A 7,500-nucleotide genomic window follows, 5' to 3' on the forward strand; every position below is an offset into this window, starting at 1 on the left:
GATGAAATAGTGCAAGAGCACACCCTCGTGGACAAAATGCTTACAGCACCTGGTATTCCCAGGCGGTCTCCCATCCAAGTACTAACCAGGCCCGACCCTGCTTAGCTTCCGAGATCAGACGAGATCGGGAGTACCCAGGCTGATATGGCCGTAAGCGAGAAACAATCTCTTGCTACAACATATATAGTCAAAGTGAGTCTGATAAAACAGACATTTAGTCAATTCATCATTAAATGCTTACTACAAGGCAGTGTTGCTGATGAAATAGTGCAAGAGCACACCCTCGTGGACAAAATGCTTACAGCACCTGGTATTCCCAGGCGGTGTCCCATCCAAGTACTAACCAGGCCCGACCCTGCTTAGCTTCCGAGATCAGACGAGATCGGGAGTACCCAGGCTGGTATGGCCGTAAGCGAGAAACAATCTCTTGCTACAACATATATAGTCAAAGTGAGTCTGATAAAACAGACATTTTGTCAATTCATCATTAAATGCTTACTACAAGGCAGTGTTGCTGATGAAATAGTGCAAGAGCACACCCTCGTGGACAAAATGCTTACAGCACCTGGTATTCCCAGGCGGTCTCCCATCCAAGTACTAACCAGGCCCGACCCTGCTTAGCTTCCGAGATCAGACGAGATCGGGAGTACCCAGGCTGGTATGGCCGTAAGGGAGAAACAATCTCTTGCTACAACATATATAGTCAAAGTGAGTGTGATAAACAGACATTGCATTTTCACCAATTAGATAAGCAGCTTGAACTTTGTGTCACTGAAAAAGTAGAAGAAATTACAAACACTGTTCCCATCACTTTTTAGCACAGGTAGTTGGATAAAATACAAACTTTATTTCCTTTCATCATTTGAACAGGGCAAAGGAGCATAAAGCACACACAAGCTGCATTCAGCAACAATATTCTTGTTTGTCTTATAAATACAAGGCAGATGCTAATTGAAAACACAAGGAAATTTGATCCTATTAAAAAGGCAGGAAGCTGCATTTAGTCAATTCATCATTAAATGCTTACTACAAGGCAGTGTTGCTGATGAAATAGTGCAAGAGCACACCCTCGTGGACAAAATGCTTACAGCACCTGGTATTCCCAGGCGGTCTCCCATCCAAGTACTAACCAGGCCCGACCCTGCTTAGCTTCCGAGATCAAACGAGATCGGGCGTACCCAGGCTGGTATGGCCGTAAGCAAGAAACAATCTCTTGCTACAACATATACAGTCAAAGTGAGTCTGATAAAACAGACATTTAGTCAATTCATCATTAAATGCTTACTACAAGGCAGTGTTGCTGATGAAATAGTGCAAGAGCACACCCTCGTGGACAAAATGCTTACAGCACCTGGTATTCCCAGGCGGTCTCCCATCCAAGTACTAACCAGGCCCGACCCTGCTTAGCTTCCGAGATCAGACGAGATCGGGAGTACCCAGGCTGATATGGCCGTAAGCGAGAAACAATCTCTTGCTACAACATATATAGTCAAAGTGAGTCTGATAAAACAGACATTTAGTCAATTCATCATTAAATGCTTACTACAAGGCAGTGTTGCTGATGAAATAGTGCAAGAGCACACCCTCGTGGACAAAATGCTTACAGCACCTGGTATTCCCAGGCGGTGTCCCATCCAAGTACTAACCAGGCCCGACCCTGCTTAGCTTCCGAGATCAGACGAGATCGGGAGTACCCAGGCTGGTATGGCCGTAAGCGAGAAACAATCTCTTGCTACAACATATATAGTCAAAGTGAGTCTGATAAAACAGACATTTAGTCAATTCATCATTAAATGCTTACTACAATGCAGTGTTGCTGATGAAATAGTGCAAGAGCACACCCTCGTGGACAAAATGCTTACAGCACCTGGTATTCCCAGGCGGTCTCCCATCCAAGTACTAACCAGGCCCGACCCTGCTTAGCTTCCGAGATCAGACGAGATCGGGCGTACCCAGGCTGATATGGCCGTAAGCAAGAAACAATCTCTTGCTACAACATATATAGTCAAAGTGAGTGTGATAAACAGACATTGCATTTTCACCAATTAGATAAGCAGCTTGAACTTTGTGTCACTGAAAAAGTAGAAGAAATTACAAACACTGTTCCCATCACTTTTTAGCACAGGTAGTTGGATAAAATACAAACTTTATTTCCTTTCATCATTTGAACAGGGCAAAGGAGCATAAAGCACACACAAGCTGCATTCAGCAACAATATTCTTGTTTGTCTTATAAATACAAGGCAGATGCTAATTGAAAACACAAGGAAATTTGATCCTATTAAAAAGGCAGGAAGCTGCATTTAGTCAATTCATCATTAAATGCTTACTACAAGGCAGTGTTGCTGATGAAATAGTGCAAGAGCACACCCTCGTGGACAAAATGCTTACAGCACCTGGTATTCCCAGGCGGTCTCCCATCCAAGTACTAACCAGGCCCGACCCTGCTTAGCTTCCGAGATCAAACGAGATCGGGCGTACCCAGGCTGGTATGGCCGTAAGCGAGAAACAATCTCTTGCTACAACATATACAGTCAAAGTGAGTCTGATAAAACAGACATTTAGTCAATTCATCATTAAATGCTTACTACAAGGCAGTGTTGCTGATGAAATAGTGCAAGAGCACACCCTCGTGGACAAAATGCTTACAGCACCTGGTATTCCCAGGTGGTCTCACATCCAAGTACTAACCAGGCCCGACCCTGCTGAGCTTCCGAGATCAAACGAGATCGGGCGTACCCAGGCTGATATGGCCGTAAGCGAGAAACAATCTCTTGCTACAACATATATAGTCAAAGTGAGTCTGATAAAACAGACATTTAGTCAATTCATCATTAAATGCTTACTACAAGGCAGTGTTGCTGATGAAATAGTGCAAGAGCACACCCTCGTGGACAAAATTCTTACAGCACCTGGTATTCCCAGGCGGTCTCCCATCCAAGTACTAACCAGGCCCGACCCTGCTTAGCTTCCGAGATCAGACGAGATCGGGCGTACCCAGGCTGATATGGCCGTAAGCGAGAAACAATCTCTTGCTACAACATATATAGTCAAAGTGAGTCTGATAAAACAGACATTTAGTCAATTCATCATTAAATGCTTACTACAAGGCAGTGTTGCTGATGAAATAGTGCAAGAGCACACCCTCGTGGACAAAATGCTTACAGCACCTGGTATTCCCAGGCGGTCTCCCATCCACGTACTAACCAGGCCCGACCCTGCTTAGCTTCCGAGATCAGACGAGATCGGGAGTACCCAGGCTGGTATGGCCGTAAGCGAGAAACAATCTCTTGCTACAACATATATAGTCAAAGTGAGTCTGATAAAACAGACATTTAGTCAATTCATCATTAAATGCTTACTACAAGGCAGTGTTGCTGATGAAATAGTGCAAGAGCACACCCTCGTGGACAAAATGCTTACAGCACCTGGTATTCCCAGGCGGTCTCCCATCCAAGTACTAACCAGGCCCGACCCTGCTTAGCTTCCGAGATCAGACGAGATCGGGCGTACCCAGGCTGATATGGCCGTAAGCGAGAAACAATCTCTTGCTACAACATATATAGTCAAAGTGAGTCTGATAAAACAGACATTTAGTCAATTCATCATTAAATGCTTACTACAAGGCAGTGTTGCTGATGAAATAGTGCAAGAGCACACCCTCGTGGACAAAATTCTTACAGCACCTGGTATTCCCAGGCGGTCTCCCATCCAAGTACTAACCAGGCCCGACCCTGCTTAGCTTCCGAGATCAGACGAGATCGGGCGTACCCAGGCTGATATGGCCGTAAGCGAGAAACAATCTCTTGCTACAACATATATAGTCAAAGTGAGTCTGATAAAACAGACATTTAGTCAATTCATCATTAAATGCTTACTACAAGGCAGTGTTGCTGATGAAATAGTGCAAGAGCACACCCTCGTGGACAAAATGCTTACAGCACCTGGTATTCCCAGGCGGTCTCCCATCCACGTACTAACCAGGCCCGACCCTGCTTAGCTTCCGAGATCAGACGAGATCGGGAGTACCCAGGCTGGTATGGCCGTAAGCGAGAAACAATCTCTTGCTACAACATATATAGTCAAAGTGAGTCTGATAAAACAGACATTTAGTCAATTCATCATTAAATGCTTACTACAAGGCAGTGTTGCTGATGAAATAGTGCAAGAGCACACCCTCGTGGACAAAATGCTTACAGCACCTGGTATTCCCAGGCGGTCTCCCATCCAAGTACTAACCAGGCCCGACCCTGCTTAGCTTCCGAGATCAGACGAGATCGGGCGTACCCAGGCTGATATGGCCGTAAGCGAGAAACAATCTCTTGCTACAACATATATAGTCAAAGTGAGTCTGATAAAACAGACATTTAGTCAATTCATCATTAAATGCTTACTACAAGGCAGTGTTGCTGATGAAATAGTGCAAGAGCACACCCTCGTGGACAAAATGCTTACAGCACCTGGTATTCCCAGGCTGTCTCCCATCCAAGTACTAACCAGGCCCGACCCTGCTTAGCTTCCGAGATCAGACAAGATCGGGCGTACCCAGGCTGGTATGGCCGTAAGCGAGAACAATCTCTTGCTACAACATATATAGTCAAAGTGAGTGTGATAAACAGACATTGCATTTTCACCAATTAGATAAGCAGCTTGAACTTTGTGTCACTGAAAAAGTAGAAGAAATTACAAACACTGTTCCCATCACTTTTTAGCATAGGTAGTTGGATAAAATACAAACTTTATTTCCTTTCATAATTTGAACAGGGCAAAGGAGCATAAAGCACACACAAGCTGCATTCAGCAACAATATTCTTGTTTGTCTTATAAATACAAGGCAGATGCTAATTGAAAACACAAGGAAATTTGATCCTATTAAAAAGGCAGGAAGCTGCATTTAGTCAATTCATCATTAAATGCTTACTACAAGGCAGTGTTGCTGATGAAATAGTGCAAGAGCACACCCTCGTGGACAAAATGCTTACAGCACCTGGTATTCCCAGGCGGTCTCCCATCCAAGTACTAACCAGGCCCGACCCTGCTTAGCTTCCGAGATCAAACGAGATCGGGCGTACCCAGGCTGGTATGGCCGTAAGCGAGAAACAATCTCTTGCTACAACATATATAGTCAAAGTGAGTCTGATAAAACAGACATTTAGTCAATTCATCATTAAATGCTTACTACAAGGCAGTGTTGCTGATGAAATAGTGCAAGAGCACACCCTCGTGGACAAAATTCTTACAGCACCTGGTATTCCCAGGCGGTCTCCCATCCAAGTACTAACCAGGCCCGACCCTGCTTAGCTTCCGAGATCAGACGAGATCGGGCGTACCCAGGCTGATATGGCCGTAAGCGAGAAACAATCTCTTGCTACAACATATATAGTCAAAGTGAGACTGATAAAACAGACATTTAGTCAATTCATCATTAAATGCTTACTACAAGGCAGTGTTGCTGATGAAATAGTGCAAGAGCACACCCTCGTGGACAAAATGCTTACAGCACCTGGTATTCCCAGGCGGTCTCCCATCCAAGTACTAACGAGGCCCGACCCTGCTTAGCTTCCGAGATCAGACGAGATCGGGAGTACCCAGGCTGGTATGGCCGTAAGCGAGAAACAATCTCTTGCTACAACATATATAGTCAAAGTGAGTCTGATAAAACAGACATTTAGTCAATTCATCATTAAATGCTTACTACAAGGCAGTGTTGCTGATGAAATAGTGCAAGAGCACACCCTCGTGGACAAAATGCTTACAGCACCTGGTATTCCCAGGCGGTCTCACATCCAAGTACTAACCAGGCCCGACCCTGCTTAGCTTCCGAGATCAGACGAGATCGGGCGTACCCAGGCTGATATGGCCGTAAGCGAGAAACAATCTCTTGCTACAACATATATAGTCAAAGTGAGTCTGATAAAACAGACATTTAGTCAATTCATCATTAAATGCTTACTACAAGGCAGTGTTGCTGATGAAATAGTGCAAGAGCACACCCTCGTGGACAAAATGCTTACAGCACCTGGTATTCCCAGGCGGTCTCCCATCCACGTACTAACCAGGCCCGACCCTGCTTAGCTTCCGAGATCAGACGAGATCGGGAGTACCCAGGCTGGTATGGCCGTAAGCGAGAAACAATCTCTTGCTACAACATATATAGTCAAAGTGAGTCTGATAAAAAATACATTTAGTCAATTCATCATTAAATGCTTACTACAAGGCAGTGTTGCTGATGAAATAGTGCAAGAGCACACCCTCGTGGACAAAATGCTTACAGCACCTGGTATTCCCAGGCGGTCTCCCATCCAAGTACTAACCAGGCCCGAACCTGCTTAGCTTACGAGATCAGACGAGATCGGGCGTACCCAGGCTGATATGGCCGTAAGCGAGAAACAATCTCTTGCTACAACATATATAGTCAAAGTGAGTCTGATAAAACAGACATTTAGTCAATTCATCATTAAATGCTTACTACAAGGCAGTGTTGCTGATGAAATAGTGCAAGAGCACACCCTCGTGGACAAAATGCTTACAGCACCTGGTATTCCCAGGCTGTCTCCCATCCAAGTACTAACCAGGCCCGACCCTGCTTAGCTTCCGAGATCAGACAAGATCGGGCGTACCCAGGCTGGTATGGCCGTAAGCGAGAACAATCTCTTGCTACAACATATATAGTCAAAGTGAGTGTGATAAACAGACATTGCATTTTCACCAATTAGATAAGCAGCTTGAACTTTGTGTCACTGAAAAAGTAGAAGAAATTACAAACACTGTTCCCATCACTTTTTAGCATAGGTAGTTGGATAAAATACAAACTTTATTTCCTTTCATAATTTGAACAGGGCAAAGGAGCATAAAGCACACACAAGCTGCATTCAGCAACAATATTCTTGTTTGTCTTATAAATACAAGGCAGATGCTAATTGAAAACACAAGGAAATTTGATCCTATTAAAAAGGCAGGAAGCTGCATTGAGTCAATTCATCATTAACCTCTATGGGACCGGCGGGACGAATTCGTCCCACCTACGTAACAGCCACTGCCAGCCTGTGGCGCGATTTTCAAAATCTTCAAAATCCTATTACTTCAATTTCTCAAACATATGACTATTTTACAGCCATTTAAAGATAAGACTCTCGTTAATCTAACCACACTGTCCGATTTCAAAAAGGCTTTACAACGAAAGCAAAACATTAGATTATGTCAGCAGAGTACCAAGCCAGAAATAATCAGACACCCATTTTTCAAGCCAGCATATAATGTCACCAAAACCCAGAAGACAGCTAAATGCAGCACTCACCTTTGATGATCTTCATCAGATGACAACCCTAGGACATTATGTTATACAATACATGCATGTTTTGTTCAATCAAGTTCATATTTATATCAAAAACCAGCTTTTTACATTAGCATGTGACGTTCAGAACTAGCATACCCCCCGCAAACTTACGGGGAATTCGCTAACATTTTACTAAATTACTCACGATAAACGTTCACAAAAAGC

General features: G+C 44.1%; 22 non-coding genes and 1 pseudogene across 22 annotated transcripts; all 23 read right to left on the reverse strand.

Moving 5' to 3' along the window:
- Nucleotides 1-37: 37 nt before the first annotated feature.
- LOC145884068 (5S ribosomal RNA) lies at nucleotides 38-156 on the reverse strand. Its single transcript, XR_014395647.1, has one exon. It is a non-coding gene; the product is annotated as a 5S ribosomal RNA (ribosomal RNA).
- Nucleotides 157-295: 139 nt separating this feature from the next.
- LOC145883046 (5S ribosomal RNA) lies at nucleotides 296-414 on the reverse strand. Its single transcript, XR_014394618.1, has one exon. It is a non-coding gene; the product is annotated as a 5S ribosomal RNA (ribosomal RNA).
- A 139-nt stretch (nucleotides 415-553) lies between these two features.
- LOC145885071 (5S ribosomal RNA) lies at nucleotides 554-672 on the reverse strand. Its single transcript, XR_014396651.1, has one exon. It is a non-coding gene; the product is annotated as a 5S ribosomal RNA (ribosomal RNA).
- Nucleotides 673-1,081: 409 nt separating this feature from the next.
- Nucleotides 1,082-1,200, reverse strand: LOC145881720 (5S ribosomal RNA). Its single transcript, XR_014393291.1, has one exon. It is a non-coding gene; the product is annotated as a 5S ribosomal RNA (ribosomal RNA).
- Nucleotides 1,201-1,339: 139 nt separating this feature from the next.
- LOC145884069 (5S ribosomal RNA) lies at nucleotides 1,340-1,458 on the reverse strand. Its single transcript, XR_014395648.1, has one exon. It is a non-coding gene; the product is annotated as a 5S ribosomal RNA (ribosomal RNA).
- Nucleotides 1,459-1,597: 139 nt separating this feature from the next.
- Nucleotides 1,598-1,716, reverse strand: LOC145883047 (5S ribosomal RNA). Its single transcript, XR_014394619.1, has one exon. It is a non-coding gene; the product is annotated as a 5S ribosomal RNA (ribosomal RNA).
- Nucleotides 1,717-1,855: 139 nt separating this feature from the next.
- On the reverse strand, nucleotides 1,856-1,974 carry LOC145883320 (5S ribosomal RNA). The gene has a single exon (XR_014394895.1). It is a non-coding gene; the product is annotated as a 5S ribosomal RNA (ribosomal RNA).
- Nucleotides 1,975-2,383: 409 nt separating this feature from the next.
- Nucleotides 2,384-2,502, reverse strand: LOC145881721 (5S ribosomal RNA). The gene has a single exon (XR_014393292.1). It is a non-coding gene; the product is annotated as a 5S ribosomal RNA (ribosomal RNA).
- Nucleotides 2,503-2,641: 139 nt separating this feature from the next.
- LOC145852945 (uncharacterized) lies at nucleotides 2,642-2,760 on the reverse strand (annotated as a pseudogene).
- Nucleotides 2,761-2,899: 139 nt separating this feature from the next.
- On the reverse strand, nucleotides 2,900-3,018 carry LOC145887130 (5S ribosomal RNA). The gene has a single exon (XR_014398717.1). It is a non-coding gene; the product is annotated as a 5S ribosomal RNA (ribosomal RNA).
- Nucleotides 3,019-3,157: 139 nt separating this feature from the next.
- Nucleotides 3,158-3,276, reverse strand: LOC145885017 (5S ribosomal RNA). Its single transcript, XR_014396597.1, has one exon. It is a non-coding gene; the product is annotated as a 5S ribosomal RNA (ribosomal RNA).
- A 139-nt stretch (nucleotides 3,277-3,415) lies between these two features.
- On the reverse strand, nucleotides 3,416-3,534 carry LOC145883322 (5S ribosomal RNA). Its single transcript, XR_014394897.1, has one exon. It is a non-coding gene; the product is annotated as a 5S ribosomal RNA (ribosomal RNA).
- Nucleotides 3,535-3,673: 139 nt separating this feature from the next.
- LOC145887131 (5S ribosomal RNA) lies at nucleotides 3,674-3,792 on the reverse strand. The gene has a single exon (XR_014398718.1). It is a non-coding gene; the product is annotated as a 5S ribosomal RNA (ribosomal RNA).
- Nucleotides 3,793-3,931: 139 nt separating this feature from the next.
- Nucleotides 3,932-4,050, reverse strand: LOC145885018 (5S ribosomal RNA). The gene has a single exon (XR_014396598.1). It is a non-coding gene; the product is annotated as a 5S ribosomal RNA (ribosomal RNA).
- Nucleotides 4,051-4,189: 139 nt separating this feature from the next.
- On the reverse strand, nucleotides 4,190-4,308 carry LOC145883323 (5S ribosomal RNA). The gene has a single exon (XR_014394898.1). It is a non-coding gene; the product is annotated as a 5S ribosomal RNA (ribosomal RNA).
- Nucleotides 4,309-4,447: 139 nt separating this feature from the next.
- LOC145852113 (5S ribosomal RNA) lies at nucleotides 4,448-4,566 on the reverse strand. The gene has a single exon (XR_014373967.1). It is a non-coding gene; the product is annotated as a 5S ribosomal RNA (ribosomal RNA).
- A 408-nt stretch (nucleotides 4,567-4,974) lies between these two features.
- LOC145881722 (5S ribosomal RNA) lies at nucleotides 4,975-5,093 on the reverse strand. The gene has a single exon (XR_014393293.1). It is a non-coding gene; the product is annotated as a 5S ribosomal RNA (ribosomal RNA).
- Nucleotides 5,094-5,232: 139 nt separating this feature from the next.
- On the reverse strand, nucleotides 5,233-5,351 carry LOC145887132 (5S ribosomal RNA). The gene has a single exon (XR_014398719.1). It is a non-coding gene; the product is annotated as a 5S ribosomal RNA (ribosomal RNA).
- Nucleotides 5,352-5,490: 139 nt separating this feature from the next.
- Nucleotides 5,491-5,609, reverse strand: LOC145887331 (5S ribosomal RNA). The gene has a single exon (XR_014398922.1). It is a non-coding gene; the product is annotated as a 5S ribosomal RNA (ribosomal RNA).
- Nucleotides 5,610-5,748: 139 nt separating this feature from the next.
- LOC145851197 (5S ribosomal RNA) lies at nucleotides 5,749-5,867 on the reverse strand. Its single transcript, XR_014373047.1, has one exon. It is a non-coding gene; the product is annotated as a 5S ribosomal RNA (ribosomal RNA).
- Nucleotides 5,868-6,006: 139 nt separating this feature from the next.
- Nucleotides 6,007-6,125, reverse strand: LOC145885019 (5S ribosomal RNA). The gene has a single exon (XR_014396599.1). It is a non-coding gene; the product is annotated as a 5S ribosomal RNA (ribosomal RNA).
- A 139-nt stretch (nucleotides 6,126-6,264) lies between these two features.
- On the reverse strand, nucleotides 6,265-6,383 carry LOC145885298 (5S ribosomal RNA). The gene has a single exon (XR_014396879.1). It is a non-coding gene; the product is annotated as a 5S ribosomal RNA (ribosomal RNA).
- Nucleotides 6,384-6,522: 139 nt separating this feature from the next.
- On the reverse strand, nucleotides 6,523-6,641 carry LOC145852114 (5S ribosomal RNA). Its single transcript, XR_014373968.1, has one exon. It is a non-coding gene; the product is annotated as a 5S ribosomal RNA (ribosomal RNA).
- Between the last annotated feature and the right edge of the window lie 859 nt (nucleotides 6,642-7,500).

Source organism: Salmo salar, chromosome 08 (assembly GCF_965601325.2).
Source record: "Salmo salar chromosome 08, fSalSal1, whole genome shotgun sequence".
Classification (NCBI taxonomy): domain Eukaryota; kingdom Metazoa; phylum Chordata; class Actinopteri; order Salmoniformes; family Salmonidae; genus Salmo; species Salmo salar.